Genomic DNA, 25,665 nt, shown 5'->3' on the forward strand with positions numbered 1-25,665 from the left:
TAGTTTACAATTGCACCCACCATCACAACTCGACTAGAATAAATACACAGAGCAACGTGTATTACCTAATTACTAATCATAAAACATTTCTTAAAAATACACAGCTCACAGCAATGGACAGACACAGATCTTGTGAATTCAGACAATATTTCAGATGTTCTAAGTGTTTTACAGCGAAAACACAATAAATCGTTATATTAGCATACCACATGTGCAAACGTTACCAGAGCATCGATTCAAGCCAAAGAGAGCGATAACGTAATCATCGCCAAAATATATTAATTTTTTCACTAACCTTCTCAGAATTCTTCCGATGACACTCCTGTAACATCATATTACAAAATACATATAGAGTTTGTTCGAAAATGTGCATATTTAGCCACAAACAACCGTGGTTATACAATGACAATACTAGCAAAACTAGCCTGAAAATGTCGGACGCCATCTTTCACAGTGATCTTGTCTCATGGATAACTATTCATAAACTTGACTAAAAAAATATAAGTTGGACAGCTATCGAAAGACAAATTAGTTCTTAATGCAATCGCTGAATTACATTTCTAAAATTATCCTTACTGTGCAATACAGGGTTCGCCAAGCGAAGCTATACCAAACAAAATGGCGGAATATGCGTTTAAAATTTTTCGACAGAACAACGATTTATCATCTTAAATATTTCTTACTATGAGGTGATCTTCCATCAGAATCTTGGGCAATGTATCCTTTCTTGGGTCTAATCTTCTTTTGGTCGAAAGATGTCCTCTGTCCGTCGAAATGCCCACTAACGTTCGACCGGGACCCCGAAACGTGCCCAGCTCTTGGATGGGCGTCACATAGAACTGCCTCAAAATCGCACTAAACGGATATAAATTGCTATAAAACGGTTTAAATGAACTACCTTATGATGTCTTTAACACCTATAACGAGTAAAAACATGACCGGCGAAATATTACTGGCTAAACCCAAGCTTGGAAAGAGAGCAGGTCCAACGTACATCGTGCGTCAGGCGCAGCAGGAAAAGAACGGTACATCCGGTCTTTGTCGTTTTATACAGGCCCTGATTGCGCAATCGACTCCATTCAAATTGTCACCTCTTACTGACATCTAGAGGAAGGCGTAGGCAGTGTTTGTAGCATCATAGCCTTCACAGGGACTTATGAACTGACCTGGGAGCAGGGGCCAAGATGTCTGAAATCTCACACCATATCAGGAAAAGTGCTGTAGAATGAGTTCTGTTCCACTCAGAGACATAATTCAAACGGCTATAGAAACTAGAGAGTGTTTTCTATCCAATAATAACAATAATATGCATATTGTACGAGCAAGAATTGAGTACGAGGCCGTTTGAAATGGGCACCTTAAACAGAGCTACTCAATACTGCCCCTGCAGCCATAAAAAGTTAATCCAGACTGACAGACCACCCAGCCTTCTAGCTAGACGTCTTATCCAGACTGACAGACCACCCAGCCTTCTATCTAGACAACGTCTTATCCAGACTGACAGACCACCCAGCCTTCTATCTAGACAACTTCTTATCCAGACTGACAGACCACCCAGCCTTCTATCTAGACAATGTCTTATCCAGACTGACAGACCACCCAGCCTTCAAGCTAGACTACGTCTTATCCAGACTGACAGACCACCCAGCCTTCAAGCTAGACTACGTCTTATCCAGACTGACAGACCACCCAGCCTTCTATCTAGACAATGTCTTATCCAGACTGACAGACCACCCAGCCTTCAAGCTAGACTACGTCTTATCCAGACTGACAGACCACCCAGCCTTCTATCTAGACTACGTCTTATCCAGACTGACCACCCAGCCTTCTATCTAGACTACGTCTTATCCAGACTGACAGACCACCCAGCCTTCTATCTAGACTACGTCTTATCCAGACTGACAGACCACCCAGCCTTCTATCTAGACTACGTCTTATCCAGACTGACAGACCACCCAGCCTACTATCTAGACTACGTCTTATCCAGACTGACAGACCACCCAGCCTTCTATCTAGACAACGTCTTATCCAGACTGACAGACCACCCAGCCTTCAAGCTAGACTACATCTTATTCAGACTGACAGACCACCCAGCCTTCTATCTAGCCTACGTCTTATCCAGACTGACAGACCACCCAGCCTTCTATCTAGACTACGTCTTATCCAGACTGACAGACCACCCAGCCTTCTATCTAGACAACTTCTTATCCAGACTGACAGACCACCCAGCCTTCTATCTAGACAACGTCTTATCCAGACTGACAGACCACCCAGCCTTCTATCTAGACTACGTCTTATCCAGACTGACAGACCACCCAGCCTTCTATCTAGACAACGTCTTATCCAGACTGACAGACCAACCAGCCTTCTATCTAGACAACGTCTTATCCAGACTGACAGACCACCCAGCCTTCTATCTAGACAACGTCTTATCCAGACTGACAGACCACCCAGCCTTCTAGCTAGACTACGTCTTATCCAGACTGACAGACCACCCAGCCTTCTAGCTAGACTACGTCTTATCCAGACTGACAGACCACCCAGCCTTCTAGCTAGACTACGTCTTATCCAGACTGACAGACCACCCAGCCTTCTATCTAGACTACATCTTATCCAGACTGACAGACCACCCAGCCTTCTATCTAGACTACATCTTATCCAGACAGACCACCCATCCTTCTATCTAGACGTCTTATCCAGACTGTCTTAACACAGGAGTATGTGAGGATATAATTACAGCAATGACAGCTATTCAACCTGAAAAGGTCATCCTTAACTTCCTTTCCTCCTCTCCATCAGAGTTAGAGCCGGTCTGTTAAACCGGGATGGCAGAGAGGTGATTGAGATTGTTAGAGCCGGTGTGTTGAGCCGGGATGGCAGAGAGGTGATTGAGATTGTTAGAGCTGGTCTGTCGAGCCGGGATGGCAGAGTGGTGATTGAGATTGTTAGAGCCGGTCTGTTGACCCGGGATGGCAGAGAGGTGATTGAGATTGTTAGAGCCGGTGTGTTGAGCCGGGATGGCAGAGTGGTGATTGAGATTGTTAGAGCCGGTGTGTTGAGCCGGGATGGCAGAGTGGTGATTGAGATTGTTAGAGCCGGTGTGTTGAGCCGGGATGGCAGAGAGGTGATTGAGATTGTTAGAGTCGGTCTGTTGAGCCGGGATGGCAGAGAGGTGATTGAGATTGTTAGAGCCGGTGTGTTGACCCGGGATGGCAGAGAGGTGATTGAGATTGTTAAAGCTGGTGTGTTGAGCCGGGATGGCAGAGAGGTGATTGAGATTGTTAGAGCCGGTGTGTTGAGCCGGGATGGCAGAGAGGTGATTGAGATTGTTAGAGCCGGTGTGTTGACCCGGGATGGCAGAGAGGTGATTGAGATTGTTAGAGCTGGTGTGTTGAGCCGGGATGGCAGAGAGGTGATTGAGATTGTTAGAGCTGGTGTGTTGAGCCGGGATGGCAGAGTGGTGATTGAGATTGTTAGAGCCGGTCTGTCGAGCCGGGATGGCAGAGTGGTGATTGAGATTGTTAGAGCTGGTGTGTTGAGCCGGGATGGCAGAGTGGTGATTGAGATTGTTAGAGCCGGTGTGTTGAGCCGGGATGGCAGAGAGGTGATTGAGATTGTTAGAGCCGGTGTGTTGAGCCGGGATGGCAGAGAGGTGATTGAGATTGTTAGAGCTGGTGTGTTGAGCCGGGATGGCAGAGTGGTGATTGAGATTGTTAGAGCCGGTCTGTTGAGCCGGGATGGCAGAGTGGTGATTGAGATTGTTAGAGACGGTGTGTTGAGCCGGGATGGCAGAGAGGTGATTGAGATTGTTAGAGCCGGTGTGTTGAGCCGGGATGGCAGAGTGGTGATTGAGATTGTTAGAGCCGGTGTGTTGAGCCGGGATGGCAGAGAGGTGATTGTGATTGTTAGAGCTGGTGTGTTGAGCCGGGATGGCAGAGTGGTGATTGAGATTGTTAGAGACGGTGTGTTGAGCCGGGATGGCAGAGAGGTGATTGAGATTGTTAGAGCCGGTGTGTTGAGCCGGGATGGCAGAGTGGTGATTGAGATTGTTAGAGACGGTGTGTTGAGCCGGGATGGCAGAGAGGTGATTGAGATTGTTAGAGCCGGTGTGTTGACCCGGGATGGCAGAGAGGTGATTGAGATTGTTAGAGCTGGTGTGTTGAGCCGGGATGGCAGAGTGGTGATTGAGATTGTTAGAGCCGGTGTGTTGAGCCGGGATGGCAGAGAGGTGATTGAGATTGTTAGAGCCGGTCTGTCGAGCCGGGATGGCAGAGAGGTGATTGTGATTGTTAGAGCCGGTGTGTTGACCCGGGATGGCAGAGAGGTGATTGAGATTGTTAGAGCCGGTGTGTTGAGCCGGGATGGCAGAGTGGTGATTGAGATTGTTAGAGCCGGTGTGTTGAGCCGGGATGGCAGAGAGGTGATTGAGATTGTTAGAGCTGGTGTGTTGAGCCGGGATGGCAGAGAGGTGATTGAGATTGTTAGAGACGGTGTGAGATAAGGTTCACACTCTGTGGCTGTGGATTTGGAAAGAGATGAAATGTCACCTGCAAATGTCACTGCCCAAATGCCATTGCGGCTCTGTGTCCAAGACTCGGGGTGTGTATGTGTGTGTGTGTTTTCTGCATCTTGTACAACATTTATGGCGATGTGGCCGCAGCAAAATTCAGGGCATTCATACTTCCTGTCAGGGCATTCATACTTCCTGTCAGGGCATTCATACTTCCTGTCAGGGCTTCATACTTCTTGCACTTCGCGGAGCAGAACAGAGATGTTGTGAAGGAAGTTGCCAAAGAAGTGAGTTTGTGTTTATACAGGACGTTCCGCCTCCACCTACCATCAACCAATCATGTCAATGTGGAGCTATACAGAGCTACTGTATAAGGGAGCTCCCCGCATTGTTGCAATGGATGTGTGTGTTGTGATCACACTTTCAGCTGTTTGTTGACTCTCTACCCAGTAACCCACCTACACACACACACGCACACACACACACACACACACACACACACACACACACACACACACACACACACACACACACACACACACACACACACACACACACACACACACACACATATACACACACACACACACACAACAGGAAACACATCAGGTCGCTAAAGGCCATTAATCCACTGACACAAACGTTTGTTCAGTAGCATACACACACACACACCTACACACACACACACCTATAGACACACACAATGGTAAATAAGGGGAAAGTGAAAGGTCAGCTGAAACTACGGAGATAACAGTAATGTGTCAACGTAATGTTATGAGAGTGAAAGGTCACGGAAGGTCAATGTGTAGGTGTGTAGGAGACAGAGGGCATATGAATACATACAGTATGCAGCACACACACAGACACACACACAACATGCTACATTCAGGATAACCACAGTGAAGGGTACAATCAATCGCCTTAGCCTACCACCATACACTTAAAACTAAATACAAATAAAAGTTATTGTAAATCGATGGTGTGTGTGTGTGTGAATGCATGCGTGTGTGTGTGTGAATGCATGCGTGTGTGTGTGTGAATGCATGCGTGTGTGTGTGTGAATGCATGCGTGTGTGTGTGTGAATGCATGCGTGTGTGTGTGTGAATGCATGTGTGTGTGTGTGTGAATGCATGTGTGTGTGTGTGTGAATGCATGCGTGTGTGTGTGTGAATGCATGTGTGTGTGTGTGTGAATGCATGTGTGTGTGTGTGTGAATGCATGTGTGTGTGTGTGTGAATACATGTGTGTGTGTGTGTGAATGCATGCGTGTGTGTGTGTGAATGCATGTGTGTGTGTGTGTGAATGCATGTGTGTGTGTGTGTGAATGCATGCGTGTGTGTGTGTGAATGCATGCGTGTGTGTGTGTGAATGCATGTGTGTGTGTGTGTGTGAATGCATGCGTGTGTGTGTGTGAATGCATGTGTGTGTGTGTGTGAATGCATGTGTGTGTGTGAATGCATGTGTGTGTGTGTGTGTGAATGCATGCGTGTGTGTGTGTGAATGCATGTGTGTGTGTGTGTGAATGCATGCGTGTGTGTGTGTGAATGTAGAGCTGGTTGATGCTGCCCTTCTGAGGTTACTGTTGGTCTCAGAGCAACAACAGGTCATTATCTATCTCTGCTGTCTCCTCTAACAGGTCATTATCTATCTCTGCTGTCTCCTCTAACAGGTCATTATCTATCTCTACTGTCTCCTCTAACAGGTCATTATCTATCTCTGCTGTCTCCTCTCCTCTAACAGGTCATTATCTATCTCTGCTGTCTCCTCTAACAGGTCATTATCTATCTCTGCTGTCTCCTCTAACAGGTCATTATCTATCTCTGCTGTCTCCTCTAACAGGTCATTATCTATCTCTGCTGTCTCCTCTAACAGGTCATTATCTATCTCTGCTGTCTCCTCTAACAGGTCATTATCTATCTCTACTGTCTCCTCTAACAAGTCATTATCTATCTCTGCTGTCTCCTCTAACATGTCATTATCTATCTCTGCTGTCTCCTCTAACAGGTCATTATCTATCTCTGCTGTCTCCTCTAACAGGTCATTATCTATCTCTGCTGTCTCCTCTCCTCTAACAGGTCATTATCTATCTCTGCTGTCTCCTCTAACAGGTCATTATCTATCTCTGCTGTCTCCTCTAACAGGTCATTATCTATCTCTGCTGTCTCCTCTAACAGGTCATTATCTATCTCTGCTGTCTCCTCTCCTCTAACAGGTCATTATCTATCTCTGCTGTCTCCTCTAACAGGTCATTATCTATCTCTGCTGTCTCCTCTAACAGGTCATTATCTATCTCTGCTGTCTCCTCTAACAGGTCATTATCTATCTCTGCTGTCTCCTCTAACAGGTCATTATCTATCTCTGCTGTCTCCTCTAACAGGTCATTATCTATCTCTGCTGTCTCCTCTAACAGGTCATTATCTATCTCTGCTGACTCCTCTCCTCTAACAGGTCATTATCTATCTCTGCTGTCTCCTCTAACAGGTCATTATCTATCTCTGCTGTCTCCTCTAACAGGTCATTATCTATCTCTGCTGTCTCCTCTAACAGGTCATTATCTATCTCTGCTGTCTCCTCTAACAGGTAATTATCTATCTCTGCTGTCTCCTCTAACAGGTCATTATCTATCTCTGCTGTCTCCTCTAACAGGTCATTATCTATCTCTGCTGTCTCCTCTAACAGGTCATTATCTATCTCTGCTGTCTCCTCTAACAGGTCATTATCTATCTCTGCTGTCTCCTCTAACAGGTCATTATCTATCTCTGCTGTCTCCTCTAACAGGTCATTATCTATCTCTGCTGACTCCTCTCCTCTAACAGGTCATTATCTATCTCTGCTGACTCCTCTCCTCTAACAGGTCATTATCTATCTCTGCTGTCTCCTCTAACAGGTCATTATCTATCTCTGCTGTCTCCTCTAACAGGTCATTATCTATCTCTGCTGTCTCCTCTAACAGGTCATTATCTATCTCTGCTGTCTCCTCTAACAGGTCATTATCTATCTCTGCTGTCTCCTCTAACAGGTCATTATCTATCTCTGCTGTCTCCTCTCCTTTATCAGGTAATTATCTATCTCTACTGTCTCCTCTAACAGGTCATTATCTATCTCTGCTGTCTCCTCTAACAGGTCATTATCTATCTCTGTTGTCTCCTCTAACAGGTCATTATCTATCTCTGCTGTCTCCTCTCCTTTATCAGGTAATTATCTATCTCTACTGTCTCCTCTAACAGGTCATTATCTATCTCTGCTGTCTCCTCTAACAGGTAATTATCTATCTCTGCTGTCTCCTCTCCTCTAACAGGTAATTATCTATCTCTGCTGACTCCTCTCCTCTAACAGGTAATTATCTATCTCTGCTGTCTCCTCTAACAGGTCATTATCTATCTCTGCTGTCTCCTCTAACAGGTCATTATCTATCTCTGCTGTCTCCTCTAACAGGTCATTATCTATCTCTGCTGTCTCCTCTAACAGGTAATTATCTATCTCTACTGTTTCCTCTCCTCTAACAGGTCATTATCTATCTCTGCTGTCTCCTCTAACAGGTAATTATCTATCTCTGCTGTCTCCTCTAACAGGTCATTATCTATCTCTGCTGTCTCCTCTCCTCTAACAGGTCATTATCTATCTCTGCTGTCTCCTCTAACAGGTAATTATCTATCTCTGCTGACTCCTCTAACAGGTAATTATCTATCTCTGCTGTCTCCTCTAACAGGTAATTATCTATCTCTGCTGTCTCCTCTAACAGGTAATTATCTATCTCTGCTGTCTCCTCTAACAGGTCATTATCTATCTCTGCTGTCTCCTCTAACAGGTCATTATCTATCTCTGCTGTCTCCTCTAACAGGTCATTATCTATCTCTGCTGTCTCCTCTAACAGGTCATTATCTATCTCTGCTGTCTCCTCTAACAGGTCATTATCTATCTCTGCTGTCTCCTCTAACAGGTAATTATCTATCTCTGCTGTCTCCTCTAACAGGTAATTATCTATCTCTGCTGTCTCCTCTAACAGGTCATTATCTATCTCTGCTGTCTCCTCTAACAGGTCATTATCTATCTCTGCTGTCTCCTCTAACAGGTAATTATCTATCTCTGCTGTCTCCTCTAACAGGTCATTATCTATCTCTGCTGTCTCCTCTAACAGGTCATTATCTATCTCTGTTGTCTCCTCTAACAGGTAATTATCTATCTCTGCTGTCTCCTCTAACAGGTCATTATCTATCTCTGCTGTCTCCTCTAACAGGTCATTATCTATCTCTGCTGTCTCCTCTAACAGGTCATTATCTATCTCTACTGTCTCCTCTAACAGGTAATTATCTATCTCTGCTGTCTCCTCTAACAGGTCATTATCTATCTCTGCTGTCTCCTCTAACAGGTCATTATCTATCTCTGCTGTCTCCTCTAACAGGTCATTATCTATCTCTGCTGTCTCCTCTAACAGGTAATTATCTATCTCTACTGTCTCCTCTAACAGGTCATTATCTATCTCTGCTGTCTCCTCTAACAGGTAATTATCTATCTCTACTGTCTCCTCTAACAGGTAATTATCTATCTCTGCTGTCTCCTCTCCTTTATCAGGTAATTATCTATCTCTACTGTCTTCTCTAACAGGTAATTATCTATCTCTGCTGTCTCCTCTCCTTTATCAGGTAATTATCTATCTCTACTGTCTTCTCTAACAGGTAATTATCTATCTCTGCTGTCTCCTCTAACAGGTAATTATCTATCTCTGCTGTCTCCTCTCCTCTAACAGGTAATTATCTATCTCTGCTGTCTCCTCTCCTCTAACAGGTAATTATCTATCTCTACTGTCTCCTCTAACAGGTAATTATCTATCTCTGCTGTCTCCTCTAACAGGTAATTATCTATCTCTGCTGTCTCCTCTCCTCTAACAGGTAATTATCTATCTCTACTGTCTCCTCTAACAGGTAATTATCTATCTCTGCTGTCTCCTCTAACAGGTAATTATCTATCTCTGCTGTCTCCTCTCCTCTAACAGGTAATTATCTATCTCTGCTGACTCCTCTCCTCTAACAGGTAATTATCTATCTCTGCTGTCTCCTCTAACAGGTAATTATCTATATCTACTGTCTCCTCTCCTCTAACAGGTAATTATCTATCTCTACTGATTCCTCTCCTCTAACAGGTAATTATCTATCTCTACTGTCTCCTCTCCTCTAACATGTAATTATTTATCTCTACTGTCTCCTCTCCTCTAACAGGTAATTATCTATCTCTACTGTCTCCTCTCCTCTAACAGGTAATTATCTATCTCTACTGTCTCCTCTCCTCTAACATGTAATTATCTATCTCTGCTGACTCCTCTCCTCTAACAGGTAATTATCTATCTCTACTGTCTCCTCTCCTCTAACAGGTAATTATCTATCTCTACTGTCTCCTCTCCTCTAACAGGTAATTATCTATCTCTACTGTCTCCTCTCCTCTAACATGTAATTATCTATCTCTGCTGACTCCTCTCCTCTAACAGGTAATTATCTATCTCTACTGTCTCCTCTCCTCTAACAGGTAATTATCTATCTCTGCTGTCTCCTCTCCTCTAACAGGTAATTATCTATCTCTACTGATTCCTCTCCTCTAACAGGTAATTATCTATCTCTACTGTCTCCTCTCCTCTAACATGTAATTATCTATCTCTGCTGTCTCCTCTCCTCTAACAGGTAATTATCTATTTCTACTGTCTCATCTCCTCTAACAGGTCATTATCTATCTCTGCTGACTCCTCTCCTCTAACAGGTAATTATCTATTTCTACTGTCTCCTCTCCTCTAACATGTAATTATCTATCTCTACTGACTCCTCTCCTCTAACAGGTAATTATCTATCTCTACTGTCTCCTCTCCTCTAACAGGTAATTATCTATCTCTACTGTCTCCTCTCCTCTAACATGTAATTATCTATCTCTGCTGACTCCTCTCCTCTAACAGGTAATTATCTATCTCTGCTGTCTCCTCTCCTCTAACAGGTACTTATCTATCTCTGCTCTCTCCTCTCCTCTAACAGGTAATTATCTATATCTACTGTCTCCTCTCCTCTAACAGGTAATTATCTATCTCTACTGATTCCTCTCCTCTAACAGGTAATTATCTATCTCTACTGTCTCCTCTCCTCTAACATGTAATTATCTATCTCTACTGTCTCCTCTCCTCTAACATGTAATTATCTATCTCTGCTGTCTCCTCTAACAGGTCATTATCTATCTCTGCTGTCTCCTCTAACAGGTAATTATCTATCTCTACTGTCTCCTCTAACAGGTCATTATCTATCTCTGCTGTCTCCTCTAACAGGTAATTATCTATCTCTACTGTCTCCTCTAACAGGTAATTATCTATCTCTGCTGTCTCCTCTCCTCTAACAGGTAATTATCTATCTCTGCTGTCTCCTCTAACAGGTCATTATCTATCTCTGCTGTCTCCTCTAACAGGTCATTATCTATCTCTGCTGTCTCCTCTAACAGGTCATTATCTATCTCTACTGTCTCCTCTAACAGGTAATTATCTATCTCTGCTGTCTCCTCTAACAGGTCATTATCTATCTCTGCTGTCTCCTCTAACAGGTCATTATCTATCTCTGCTGTCTCCTCTAACAGGTCATTATCTATCTCTGCTGTCTCCTCTAACAGGTAATTATCTATCTCTACTGTCTCCTCTAACAGGTCATTATCTATCTCTGCTGTCTCCTCTAACAGGTAATTATCTATCTCTACTGTCTCCTCTAACAGGTAATTATCTATCTCTGCTGTCTCCTCTCCTCTAACAGGTAATTATCTATCTCTGCTGTCTCCTCTAACAGGTCATTATCTATCTCTGCTGTCTCCTCTAACAGGTCATTATCTATCTCTGCTGTCTCCTCTAACAGGTCATTATCTATCTCTACTGTCTCCTCTAACAGGTAATTATCTATCTCTGCTGTCTCCTCTAACAGGTCATTATCTATCTCTGCTGTCTCCTCTAACAGGTCATTATCTATCTCTGCTGTCTCCTCTAACAGGTCATTATCTATCTCTGCTGTCTCCTCTAACAGGTAATTATCTATCTCTACTGTCTCCTCTAACAGGTCATTATCTATCTCTGCTGTCTCCTCTAACAGGTAATTATCTATCTCTACTGTCTCCTCTAACAGGTAATTATCTATCTCTGCTGTCTCCTCTCCTTTATCAGGTAATTATCTATCTCTACTGTCTTCTCTAACAGGTAATTATCTATCTCTGCTGTCTCCTCTCCTTTATCAGGTAATTATCTATCTCTACTGTCTTCTCTAACAGGTAATTATCTATCTCTGCTGTCTCCTCTAACAGGTAATTATCTATCTCTGCTGTCTCCTCTCCTCTAACAGGTAATTATCTATCTCTGCTGTCTCCTCTCCTCTAACAGGTAATTATCTATCTCTACTGTCTCCTCTAACAGGTAATTATCTATCTCTGCTGTCTCCTCTAACAGGTAATTATCTATCTCTGCTGACTCCTCTCCTCTAACAGGTAATTATCTATCTCTACTGTCTCCTCTAACAGGTAATTATCTATCTCTGCTGTCTCCTCTAACAGGTAATTATCTATCTCTGCTGTCTCCTCTCCTCTAACAGGTAATTATCTATCTCTGCTGACTCCTCTCCTCTAACAGGTAATTATCTATCTCTGCTGTCTCCTCTAACAGGTAATTATCTATATCTACTGTCTCCTCTCCTCTAACAGGTAATTATCTATCTCTACTGATTCCTCTCCTCTAACAGGTAATTATCTATCTCTACTGTCTCCTCTCCTCTAACATGTAATTATTTATCTCTACTGTCTCCTCTCCTCTAACAGGTAATTATCTATCTCTACTGTCTCCTCTCCTCTAACAGGTAATTATCTATCTCTACTGTCTCCTCTCCTCTAACATGTAATTATCTATCTCTGCTGACTCCTCTCCTCTAACAGGTAATTATCTATCTCTACTGTCTCCTCTCCTCTAACAGGTAATTATCTATCTCTACTGTCTCCTCTCCTCTAACAGGTAATTATCTATCTCTACTGTCTCCTCTCCTCTAACATGTAATTATCTATCTCTGCTGACTCCTCTCCTCTAACAGGTAATTATCTATCTCTACTGTCTCCTCTCCTCTAACAGGTAATTATCTATCTCTGCTGTCTCCTCTCCTCTAACAGGTAATTATCTATCTCTACTGATTCCTCTCCTCTAACAGGTAATTATCTATCTCTACTGTCTCCTCTCCTCTAACATGTAATTATCTATCTCTGCTGTCTCCTCTCCTCTAACAGGTAATTATCTATTTCTACTGTCTCATCTCCTCTAACAGGTCATTATCTATCTCTGCTGACTCCTCTCCTCTAACAGGTAATTATCTATTTCTACTGTCTCCTCTCCTCTAACATGTAATTATCTATCTCTACTGACTCCTCTCCTCTAACAGGTAATTATCTATCTCTACTGTCTCCTCTCCTCTAACAGGTAATTATCTATCTCTACTGTCTCCTCTCCTCTAACATGTAATTATCTATCTCTGCTGACTCCTCTCCTCTAACAGGTAATTATCTATCTCTGCTGTCTCCTCTCCTCTAACAGGTACTTATCTATCTCTGCTCTCTCCTCTCCTCTAACAGGTAATTATCTATATCTACTGTCTCCTCTCCTCTAACAGGTAATTATCTATCTCTACTGATTCCTCTCCTCTAACAGGTAATTATCTATCTCTACTGTCTCCTCTCCTCTAACATGTAATTATCTATCTCTACTGTCTCCTCTCCTCTAACATGTAATTATCTATCTCTGCTGGCTCCTCTCCTCTAACAGGTAATTATCTATTTCTATTGTCTCATCTCCTCTAACAGGTCATTATATATCTCTGCTGACTCCTCTAACAGGTCATTATATATCTCTGCTGACTCCTCTAACATGTAATTATCTATCTCTACTGCCTCCTCTAACAGGTAATTATCTATCTCTGCTGACTCCTCTCCTCTAACAGGTCATTATCTATCTCTGCTGACTCCTCTAACAGGTAATTATCTATCTCTGCTGACTCCTCTCCTCTAACAGGTCATTATCTATCTCTGCTGACTCCTCTAACAGGTAATTATCTATCTCTGCTGACTCCTCTCCTCTAACAGGTCATTGTCTATCTCTACTGTCTCCTCTCCTCTCACACAACAGGTCAAGTGTGACAGAGAGAGTTTTAACCTCTAGTACAGAGTGGGTTAATGAGGTTCAATACAATCCTCAATGTTCTGGATATGATAACTTGTTTATTGTATAAAATACAATACAGGAAAACAAATGTCAATGTTTTTTAGCACATAAAGCCACTAGAAGAAACTAGTGGGGACTGGGGCCATTTTTCGAAACATGTTTGATCCAGATCTCTGGAATGATCGTCATACAGCATACACTGACTGTCTGCCTTACATTAGTCCCAATACATCATGGGTAAATGAGGTTGGAATGATCATCATACAGCATACACTGACTGTCTGCCTTACATTAGTCCCAATACATCATGGGTAAATGAGGTTGGAATGATCATCATACAGCAAACACTGACTGTCTGCCTTACATTAGTCCCAATACATCATTGGTAAATGAGGTTTGAATGATCAGCCACTAACATTATTTTCATTGACAAAGAGATTTGCTCTCAGACAGCTGAAACAGAGATATACAGTATTGTACTATGTAGTGTGTGCGCTTACACATGTGTGTTGTACCGTACTTGTCAGCTGGACCTAAGCCCTGTATGACAAGCGCTAGGGTAATTGAATGGAAAAAGAGCCCCGGGCAAAGATAACACCATGAGTAAGGGGCTTTACAACATCCTCTGACAATAGTTGCTTTGTCTTTGTCCATTCACTCCATCAAATAAAGCTTTCACACTTCAAATAAAACAGAGACGTGTGTTTCCTATAATAACAGGGGCAGAGTGTAGGGGTGTGTGTGTGTGTGTGTGACAGTGGCAATATGAAAGGTTTGTTGAGAGCATCTCTCTCCTGAGGCTCTCAGGTGACGGTTTGATGACTCGATACAGATTGAAAAATGTCAAGAGCTCCTTTCATGTGGAAGTAAAGGACATTTTGTTGCTATTTTGACAGAGAAAAGAAACGGTGCGTGTGTCAACGCACCAACTCGCTTTATCGCAAAAGGTCTACAAAGATTATTTAGTAGAGGAGAAATGACCCACAAATGGAGTAATGTGTGGGGTGATGGTTACAGAAAGTAACATACCACTTTGCTCGTCTGGTCTACCTATTCCTTATTTCAAGGACCACGTTCTGGAAGGTTTAGGCCACGTTCTGGAAGGTTCGGGCCACGTTCTGGAAGGTTTAGGCCACGTTCTGGAAGGTTTGGGCCACGTTCTGGAAGGTTTAGGCCATGTTCTGGAAGGTTCGGGCCACGTTCTGGAAGGTTCGGGCCACGTTCTGGAAGGTTCGGGCCACGTTCTGGAAGGTTTGGGCCACGTTCTGGAAGGTTTGGGCCACGTTCTGGAAGGTCTGGGCCACGTTCTGGAAGGTTCGGGCCACGTTCTGGAAGGTTCGGGCCACGTTCTGGAAGGTTCGGGCCACGTTCTGGAAGGTTCGGGCCACGTTCTGGAAGGTTCGGGCCACGTTCTGGAAGGTTTGGGCCACGTTCTGGAAGGTCTGGGCCACGTTCTAGAAGGTTTGGGCCACGTTCTGGAAGGTCTGGGCCACGTTCTGGAAGGTTCGGGCCACGTTCTGGAAGATTCGGGCCACGTTCTGGAAGGTTTGAGCCACGTTCTGGAAGGTGTGATAGCAACACCTCAACTCAGACAGAACACTCTCCCACCCATTCTTTGGTTTTCATCGAAGGGTTTGTTTGTGGTTTCTCTCTCATATCCAACTGTTTGAGGGCACGCTACTGCTGAGCACAACTCAACACCAGTTGATGAGCTCCCAGCCAAGACAGAGGAAGGCTGGGACAGCAACAAGATCTCATAGTTTCCCTTCAAAATTCAACATATTATTGATTAATTCAGCATGGTTAAGGGATTAAAACAGAAATAACTCAAAAGGTTAACAGTTTAGGCATTCATTCCGAGTGGTTAAGGTTAGGGCTATGATTTGGGGAATGCTTGCTAGAGCATGGTGAACTGCCGTAGCACAGTGGTCTAAGCAGTGCGCTCCGGATCCGAGCCTCATGACTTCTCCCTTCTCTCTCTCTCTTCTCTCACGTTAACGGCACGATTCCCTTCTTATACACAATGACAGGTTAATAGATGGTGAAGAGCAACATTACAGTAAGATTCAGTGTAAAGATAGATATCGAATGACAGTGTGTCTCACCAGCAATACAAAGAAGGTATTGAATGCAAACATCAACTATGAATTATCTCCGTCACATTAAGCCCTCTCTCTCTACACACACATAAACACACACACACACACACACACACACACACACACACACACACACACACACACACACACACACACACACACACACACACACACACACACACACACACACACCTTAAAAATACACACGCCCATAACCACACACCCATTAAATCCCTGAGTCTTGGTCTTTGATAGGAGTGTCTCATTATGTGTGTGTACACAAACAGAGGAGAGAGATGTAATCTGCTTAGACAACTGGACGGGGAGAGGCTGAAGAGACCCAGTCATTAACAACCCTGTTACACTGGCATGTCATTAGGGGAGAGAGGAAGAGAGTGCATCATATTAATGACAATGTGTCTCTCAGCACAAACCAATCTGCATATCCATTAGACACACACACAGAGACACACACACACACACACAGAGACAGCGACGTCTATCAAAGGGAAGTGCATCAATCTCTTATCTGAGCTTCCTGTGATGTCCTTCTGCTCCTCTCCTCCTCTCTCCTTCTCCTCCCTCTATTTCTCTCTCAATTCAATTCAAGGGGCTTTATTGGGATGGGAAAAATATGTTAACATTGCCAAAGCAAGTGAAGTAGATAATATACAAAAGTGAAATAAACAATCAAAATGAACAGTAAACACCACACTCACAGACGTTCCAAAAGAATAAAAACATTACAAATGTCATATTATGCTTAAATACAGTGTTGTAATGATGTACAAATGGTTAAAGTACAAAAAGGAAAATAAATAAACATAAATATGGGTTGTATTTACAATGGTGTTTGTTTTTCACTGGTTGAACTTTTATTGTGGCAACAGTATTTCACCCAGTAGATATGAGAGTTTATCAAAATTGGGTTTGTTTTCAAATTCTTTGTGGATCTGTGTAATCTGATGAAAATATGTGTCTCTAATATGGTCATACATTGGGCAGGAGATTAGGAAGTGCAGCTCAGTTTCCACCTAATTTTGTGGGCAGTGTGCACATAGCCTGTCTTCTCTTGAGAGCCAGGTCTGCCTACGGCAGCCTTTCTCAATAGCAAGGCTATGCTCAATGAGTCTGTACATTGTCAAAGCTTTCCTTAAGTTTGGGCCAGTCACAGTGGTCAGGTATTCTGCCACTGTGTACTCTCTGTTTAGGGCCAAATAGCATTCTAGTTTGCTCAGATTTTTTGTTAATTATTTTCAATGTGCCAAGTAATTATCTTTTTGTTTTCTGATGATTTGGTTGGGTCTAATTGTGTTGCTGTCCTGGGGCTCTGTGGGGTGTGTTTGTGTTTGTGAACAGAGCCCCAGGACCAGCTTGCTTTGGGGACTCTTCTCCAGGTTCATCTCTCTGTAGGTGATGGCTTTGTTATGGAAGGTTTGGGAATCGCTTCCTTTTAGGTGGTTGTAGAATTTAACGGCTCTGTTCTGGATTTTGATAATTAGTGGGTATCGGCCTAATTCTGCTCTGCATGCATTATTTGGTGTTTTACATTGTACACAGAGGATATTTTTGCAGAATTCTGCATGCAGTGTCTCAATTTGGTGTTTGGCCCATTTTGTGAATTCTAAGTTGGTGAGCGGACCCCAGACCTCACAACCATAAAGGGCAATGGGTTCTATAACTGATTCAAGTATTTTTAGCCAGATCCTAATTGGTATGTCAAATTTTATGTTCCTTTCGATGGCATAGAATGCCCTTCTTGCCTTGTCTCTCAGATCGTTCACAGCTTTGTGGAAGTTACCTGTGACACTGATGTTTTGGCCAAGGTATGTATCGTAATTTTTTTTTAAGTTGTTTTAATTTATTTTATTTCACCTTTATTTAACCAGGTAGGCCAGTTGAGAACAAGTTCTCATTTACAACTGCGACTTGGCCAAGATAAAGCAAAGCAGTGCGACAAAAACAACACAGAGTTACACATGGGATAAACAAACGTACAGTCAATAACACAATAGAAAAATCTGTATACAGTGTGTGCAAATGAAGTAAGGAGGTAAAGCAATAAATAGGCCATAGTGGTAATTAGTAATTACAATTCAGTAATTTAGACTGGAGTGATATATGTGCATATGAGGATGTGCAAGTAGAAATGCTGGTGTGCAAAAGAGCAGAAAAACAAAAACAAATATGGGGATGAGGTAGTTGGTTGGATGGGCTATTTACAGATGGGCTGTGTACAGCTGCAATGATCGGTAAGCTGCTCTGACAGCTGACGCTTAAAGCTAGTGAGGGAGATATAAGTTTGCAATTCGTTCCAGTCATTGGCAGCAGAGAACTGGAAGGAAAGGCAGCCAAAGGAGGTGTTGGCTTTGGGGATGACCGGTGAAATATACCTGCTGGAGCACGTGCTACGGGTGGGTGTTGCTATGGTGACCAGTGAGCTGAGATAAGGCGCAGCTTTACCAAGCCAAGTCTTATAGATGACCTGGAGCCAGTGGGTTTGGAGACTAATATGTAGCGAGGACCAGCCAACGAGAGCATACAGGTCGTAGTGGTGGGTAGTAAACTCAGCGAAAAAAGAAACGTCCCTTTTTCAGGACCCTGTCTTTCAAAGACAATTCGTAAAAATCCAAATAACTTCACAGATCTTCATTGTAAAGGGTTTAAACACTGTTTCCCATGCTTGTTCTATGAACCATAAACAATTAATGAACATGCACCTGTGGAACGGTCATTAAGACACTAACAGCTTACAGATGGTAGGCAATTATGGTTACAGTTATGAAAACTTAGGACACTAAAGAAGCCTTTCTACTGACTCTGAAAAACACCAATAGAAAGATGCCCAGGGTCCCTGCTCATCTCCGTGAACATGCCTTATTCATGCTGCAAGGAGGTATGAGGACTGCAGATGTGGCCAGGGCAATAAATTGTAATGGCCGTACTGTGAGGCGCCTAAGACAGCGCTACAGGGCGACAGGATGGACAGCTGATCGTCCTTGCAGTGGCAGACCACGTGTAACAACACCTGCACAGGATCGGTGCATCCAAACATCACACCTGCGGGACAGGTACAGGATGAATACAACTGCCCGAGTTACACCAGGAATGCACAATCCCTCCATCAGTGATCAGACTGTCCACAATAGGCTGAGAGAGGCTGGACTAAGGGCTTGTAGGCCTGTTGTAAGGAAGGTCCTCACCAGACATCACTGGCAACAACGTCGCCTATGGGCACAAACCCACCGTCACTGGACCAGACAGGACTGGCAAAAAGTGCTCTTCACTGACGAGTCGTGGTTTTGTCTCACGAGGGGTGATGGTCGGATTCGCGTTTATCGTCGAAGTAATGAGCGTTACACCGAGGCCTGTATTCTGGAGCGGGATCGATTTGGAGGTGGAGGATCCGTCATGGTCTGGGGCGGTGTGTCATAGCATCATCGGACTGAGCTTGTTGTCATTGCAGGCAATCTCAACGGTGTGTGTTACAGGGAAGACATCCTCCTCCTTCATGTGGTACCCTTCCTGTAGGCTCATCCTGACATGACCCTCCAGCATGACAATGCCACTAGCCATACTGCTCGTTCTGTGTGTGATTTCCTGCAAGACAGGAATGTTAAGTGTTCTGCCATGGTCAGCGAAGAGCCCGGATCTCAATCCCATTGAGCACGTCTGGGACCTGTTGGATCAGAGGGTGAGGGCTAGGGCCATTTCCCCCAGAAATGTCATGGAACTTGCAGATGCCTTGGTGGAAGAGTGGGATAACATCTCACAGCAAGAACTGGCAAATCTGGTGCAGTCCATGAGGAGGAGATGCACTGCAGTACTTAATGCAGCTAGTGGCCACACCAGATACTGACTGTTACTTTTTATTTTGACCCCCCCTATGTTCAGGGACACATTAGACACTAAGTTAGTTACATAACTGTGGATTTTGTTCAGTTTATGTCTGTGTTTTTGAATCTTGTTATGTTGATACAAATATTTACACATTAAGTTTGCTGAAAATTAACACAGTTGACAGTGAGAGGACGTTTCTTTTTTTGCTGAATTTATAAGGGACTTTGGTGACAAAACGGAGGGCACTGTGATAGACTGCATCCAATTTGCTGAGTAGAGTGTTGGAGGCTATTTTGTAAATAACATTGCCGAAGTCAAGGATCGGTAGGATAGTCAGTTTTACGAGGGCATGTTTGGCAGCATGAGTGAAGGAGGCTTTGTTGCGAAATAGGAAGCCGATTCTAGATATAATTTTGGATCGGAGATGCTTAATATGAGTCTGGAAGGAGAGTTTACAGTCTAGCTAGACACCTAGGTATTTATAGTTGTCCACATATTCTAAGTCATAACCGTCCAGAGTAGTGACGCTAGTCGGGTGGGCGGGCAGGAGATCGGTTGAAAAGCATGCATTTCATTTTACTAGCATTTAAGAGCAGTTGGAGGCCACGGAGTGTTGTATGGCATTGAAGTGCGTTTGGAGGTTTGTTAACACAGTGTCCAAAGAAGGGCCAGATGTATACAGAATGGTGTAGTCTGCATAGAGGTGGATCAAAGAATAACCCGCAGCAAGAGTGACATCATTGATGTATACAAAGAAAAGTGTCGGCCCGAGATTTGAACCCTGTGGCACCCCCATAGAGACTGCCAGAGGTCCGGACAACAGGCCCTCCAATTTGACACACTGAACACTATCTGAGAAGTTAGTAAACCAGGCGAGGCAGTCATTAGAGAAACCAAGGCTGTTGAGTCTGCGGATAAGAATATGGTGATTGACAGAGTCGAAAGCCTTGGCCAGGTCGATGAAGACGGCTGCACAGTACTGTCTTATCGATGCGGTTATGATATCGTTTAGGACCTTGAGCGTGGCTGAGGTGCACTCCTGACCAGCTCGGAAACCGCATTGCATAGCGGAGAAGGTACGGTGGGATTCGAAATGGTCGGTGATCAGTTTGTTCACTTGGCTTTCGAAGACTTTAGAAAGGCATGGCAGGATGGATATAGGTCTGTAACAGTTTGGGTTTAGAGTGTCTCCCCCTTTGAAGAGGGGGATGACCGCGGCAGCTTTCCAATCTTTGGGAATCTCAGACGATACCAAAGACAGGTTGAACAGGCTAGAAATAGCGGTTGCAACAATGGCGGCGGAAAATTTTAGGAAGAGAGGGTCCAGATTGTCTAGTCCAGCTGATTTGTAGGGAAACAGATTTTGCAGCTCTTTCAGAACATCAGCTGTCTGGATTTGGGTGAAGGAGAAGCAGGGGGGAGCTTGGGCCAGTTGATGCGAGGGGTGCAGAGCTGTTGACCGGGGTTGGGGTAGCCAGGTGGAAAGCATGGCCAGCCATAGAGAAATGCTTATTTAAATTCTCGATTATCGTGGATTTATCCGTGGTGACAGTGTTTCCTAGTCTCAGTGCAGTGGGCAGCTGGGAGGAGGTGCTCTTATTCTCCATTTTGTGTGCTCTAGGGCAGTGGTTCTCAATCCTGGTCCTGGTCCTGGGGACCCAAAGGGGTGCACATTTTTGTTTTTGCCCTAGCACTACACACCTGATTCAAATGATCAAAGCCTTTTGATGAGTTGATCATTTGAATCAGGTGTGTAGTGCTAGGGCAAAAACAAAAATGTGCACCCCTTTGGGTCCCTGGGACCAGGATTGAGAACCAGTGCTCTAGGGTAACGGTGTCTAGATGGAATTTGTAGTCCTGGCGACTGGACCTTTTTTGGAACACCATTATTTTGGTCTTACTGAGATTTACTGTCAGGGCCCAGGTCTGGCAGAATCTGTTCATAAGATCTAGGTGCTGCTGTAGGCCCTCCTTGGATGGCGACAGAAGCACCAGATCATCAGCAAATAGTAGACATTTAACTTCAGATTCTAGTAGGGTGATGCCGGGTGCTGCAGACTGTTCTAGTGCCATCGCCAGTTCGTTGATCTATATGTTAAAGAGAGTCGGGCTTAAACTGCATCCCTGTCTCACCCCATGGCCCTGTGGGAAGAAATGTGTGTGTTTTTTGGCAATTTTAACTGCACATTTGTGTACATAGATTTTATAATGTCATATATTTTTCCCCCAACACCACTTTCCAGCAATTTATATAGCAGACCCTCATGCCAGATTGAGTCACAGGTTTTTTGAAATCAACAAAGCATGAGAAGACTTTGCCTTTGTTTTGGTTTATTTGTTTGTCAATTAGGGTGTGCAGGGTGAATACGTGTTCTGTCGTACGGTAATTTGGTAAAAAAGCCAATTTGACATTTGCTCAGTACATTGTTTTCACTGAAGAGATGTACGTGTCTGCTGTTAGTGATAATGCAGAGGATTTTCCCAAGGTTGCTGTTGACGCATATCCCACGATAGATATTGGGGTCAAATTTGTCTCCACTTTTGTGGATTGGGGTGATCAGTCCTTGGTTCCAAATATTGGGGAAGATGCCAGAGCTAAGGATGATGTTAAAGAGTTTTAGTATAGCCAATTGGAATTTGTTGTCTGTATATTTGATCATTTCATTGAGATTTTCTCTCTCTCTCTCTGTGTGCGAACCTATAACTCTTCCCCTCTGACTTCCCCTCCGACTCCCATGGACGGGAAAGAGAGTTAGATTTAGTTTATTTCCCTTTTGTTTCTTGTCTATTTCACTTATTTTGGCAATGTAAACATATGTTTCCCATGGCAATAAAGCCCTTTGAATTGACTTGAAGAGAGAGAGAGGGAGAGAGACACAGACAGACAGACAGACAGACAGACAGACAGACAGACAGACAGACAGACAGACAGACAGACAGACAGACAGACAGACAGACAGACAGACAGACAGACAGACAGACAGACAGACAGAGACAGACAGACAGACAGACAGACAGACAGACAGACAGACAGACAGACAGACAGACAGACAGACAGACAGACAGACAGACAGACAGACAGACAGACAGACAGACAGACAGACAGACAGACAGAGTCTGAGCTTTTCGTAACTGTCTCTGGGTAGCCGTCTCTGGGTAGATGTATGTGTTTGTGTTTATGTGTATGTTTGTTTCCCCACTGGGAGTGTTGTTTGCCTTCAGAGGAGGTTACCCACAGTGCATCACTTCGTCAGTACTCACGGGGGGTTGATGATTCACTATCAACGCATTGATGTACCGCACACTTCCTTTCCTCCTCTCTTGTTCCTCTCTTTCTTTCTCACTTTTCAGATCTCTCATCTCCCCTTCTTTTCTTCTCTAGCTTCCCCTCCTTGCCACTCCTCCACTCTCTTTCTATCTCTCTTTCCTCTGCCCTCCTGTAATCTCCCCTCTTTCTTGCCTACACTACCCATCCCTTTGTCTTTCTCGCTCTCTCTTTTACATCTCCTCCTCCTCCTCCTCTCTGTTTTCCTCTCTCTGTTCATGCCGACACTACCATCCCTCTTTTTTCACCCTTCTAGTTCACACATCTCTTTCTCTTTTTCACAATCCCTCAATTCTTCTCTCATGCCTCTCTATTGACCTCCAGCACACCTTCCTTTCCTCTTTCTTTACCAATACTCCTCTTCTCTCCTCTCCTCTTTCTTTACCAATACTCCTCTTCTCTCCTCTCCTCTTTCTTTACCAATACTCCTCTCCTCTACTCTCCCTACCTCTTCTCTCCTCTACTCTCCCTACCTCTTCTCTCCTCTCCTCTTTCTTTACCAATACTCCTCTCCCTACCTCTGCTCTCCTCTCCCTACCTCTCCTCTTTCTTTTTCACCTCTGTAACCCTTTCATCCCAGCTTTTTATATTTCCCTCCCCTTCCCACCTCTTGCCCTCCTCCCCTCTCACCTCTCCCTTTCTCCATTCTATTGCCTCTATATTATCCCATGGGAGCTAGGGAGAGGGGTTGAAGAGGAGAGGAGAGAATAGGAGCAGGAGGAGGAGAGAATAGAAGAAGGCAGGAAGGAGGAGGATGTGGGTGGAGAGAGGAGGATGGAGGAGAGCAGAGGAGAAGTTGAGGAGAGGGAGGGGATGGGAGGAGGATGGAGGAGAGAAGAGGATGGAGAAAGGAGGATGGAGGTTGGAGGAGTGAGGAGAATGGAGGAGAGAGTAGGATGGAGGAGAGCAGAGGAGAAGTTGAGGAGAGGGAGGGGATGGGAGGAGGATGGAGGAGAGAAGAGGATGGAGAGAGGAGGATGGAGGTTGGAGGAGTGAGGAGAATGGAGGAGAGAGTAGGATGGAGGAGAGAGGAGGATGGAAGAGAGGAGAGAGGAGGAGAGGAGAGGATAGAGGAGAGGAGATTGGAGGAGAGAGTAGGATGGAGAAGAGAGAGGGGAGAGGAGGAGAGGAGAGAGGAGGATGGAGGATGGAAGAGAGGAGAGAGGAAGAGAGAGTAGGATGGAGGAGAGGAGAGAGGAGGGAGAGAGGAGGAAAGGAGAGAGGAGAGAGGAGGGAGAGAGGAGGAAAGGAGAGCAGGGCTATGAATATAAAGGATGTATGCGTTAGCAGCGGTTTGTTCCTCAGATTTGTCATCTGACACCAACACACATAGTCAGCACTTTATACTGAGGGAGAGAACCCTGAGAACTCTCTGGAGAGATACACTGCCACACACACACACACACACACACACACACACACACACACACACACACACACACACACACACACACACACACACACACACACACACACACACTAACTGAGTCATTTTTCAAAGGATACAAATGCATGCCCCTTTTTTCAAATAAAGACGTTCCTCTCTTTTGAAATTGACCCATGCTGAAATAAGACAGCATTATAATATCTTCATGACTAGAATATAAATGAGGCAATAATATTGAAGATATACATTTGAAGTCGGAAGTCTACATACACCTTAGCCAAATACATTTAAACTCAGTTTTTCACAATTCCTGACATTTAATCCAAGTACAAATTCCCTGTTTTAGGTCAGTTAGGATCACCACTTTATTTTATGAATGTGAAATGTCAGAATAATAGTAGAGAGAATGATTTATTTCATCTTTTATTTCTTTCATCACATTCCCAGTGGGTCAGAAGTTTACATACACTCAATTAGTATTTGGTAGCATTGCCTTTAAATAGTTTAACTTGGGGAAAACGTTTCGGGTAGCCTTACACAAGCTTCCCACACTTAGTTGGGTGAATTTTGAAGAGATAAAGAAAGAATTCCTTCTTGCCCTCTTTCCCGCCCTCCCTATCTCTCTCCCTCTCTCCCTCACTCTAATCACTCTCTGGCTAATCAATGGCTTAATTTGATCAGTTAAGTAAATGGGAGAGGAGAAATCTGTCTCCAGGTCTAGAGTAAGAAACACACACACACACACACACGCACACACGACACACACACACACCACACACACACACACACACACACACACACACACACACACACACACACACACACACACACACACACACACACGCACACACATACACAGGGTTCCCTGCGCTAGACTCCCATCCAAAGCCATAGCCAATACTGGCATGCAGTGTGCGCAGCAATAAACAGTGTTCTTTGTGTGTGTTTAACAACTAACCATGGAATACTGAGCTGTAATCTGTCAGTAGGCTTCTATATAGTTCAGTCAGGAAGTAACCCTTCAAAAGAACAATAATCTGTCAGTAGGCTGCTATATAGTTCAGTCAGGAAGTAACCCTTCAAAAGAACAATGGAACCGGACTATTACCTGTTACATAACAGAATAACATATTAGGAAAAACGTAACAGGCTAGAAATGACAGGCTATAGAACCCATCACTTGTACATAATCAACCTAAAGAAACATAAAAATAATAAAATATAAATGTTTTACCATCATTGCAACAGGGCTGAGAAGCCCGGGTTATGATGAGAGAAAAGGTCCAAAGTTTTATCCTGTCACG

This window comes from Salvelinus namaycush, chromosome 7 (assembly GCF_016432855.1).
Source record: "Salvelinus namaycush isolate Seneca chromosome 7, SaNama_1.0, whole genome shotgun sequence".
Classification (NCBI taxonomy): Eukaryota; Metazoa; Chordata; class Actinopteri; order Salmoniformes; family Salmonidae; genus Salvelinus; species Salvelinus namaycush.